The sequence below is a fragment of the Penaeus monodon genome, chromosome 27 (assembly GCF_015228065.2).
Source record: "Penaeus monodon isolate SGIC_2016 chromosome 27, NSTDA_Pmon_1, whole genome shotgun sequence".
NCBI classification, from domain to species: domain Eukaryota; kingdom Metazoa; phylum Arthropoda; class Malacostraca; order Decapoda; family Penaeidae; genus Penaeus; species Penaeus monodon.
This window is the reverse complement of record NC_051412.1, coordinates 14,290,373-14,290,822: the sequence shown is the minus strand read 5'-3', so window position 1 is coordinate 14,290,822 and position 450 is coordinate 14,290,373. Positions and strand designations below refer to the sequence as shown.

Sequence of the window (450 nt, the reverse complement as noted above, 5' to 3'; positions counted from 1 at the left end):
TGTATTTACCTTGAAGAGGACGAATAACAGTACAGCACTTCTGGGATTCAGATTCCCTCGCAGGGGGCTGGGGTAGGCTGCAGCTGTGGAGGGTAACGGTGGATTTCACGTTCTAAAAGGACCTTCCGAAGCATGGATCCCGTTTCCAGACTAATATCCACGGAGATATTTAAGGCGACAGAGAGTGGGGAATGCTGATGACTCGTACGCACAGCCAACTGTCTCGGAAGAAAACCGGCTGCACTCTGGCCAAGGACTCCTCAGACCACCACCACGAACTCTTAAGCCCCGCCAACGACCTCCAGCGCCCCCTGGTTCGAGACAGTCCTCCAGGTAGTGTCGTTCTTTTTTTCCGCGAGAATGGCCCTCGCTCTCACGGCCTCGGTGGCTGGAGCGGTGATCAGGGATAGGGGATAAAGCAGTAGAAATGGACAGATAAAATGAAAATCG

General features: G+C 53.3%; 1 protein-coding gene across 1 annotated transcript in view; it reads right to left on the bottom strand.

Annotated features, from left to right (window-relative positions):
- Positions 1-450, bottom strand: part of LOC119590595 (uricase-like) — a gene marked incomplete in the record, with an annotated part of 12,643 nt that overhangs the window by 8,543 nt on the left and 3,650 nt on the right. The window contains 1 exon segment of the mRNA XM_037939271.1: positions 10-388.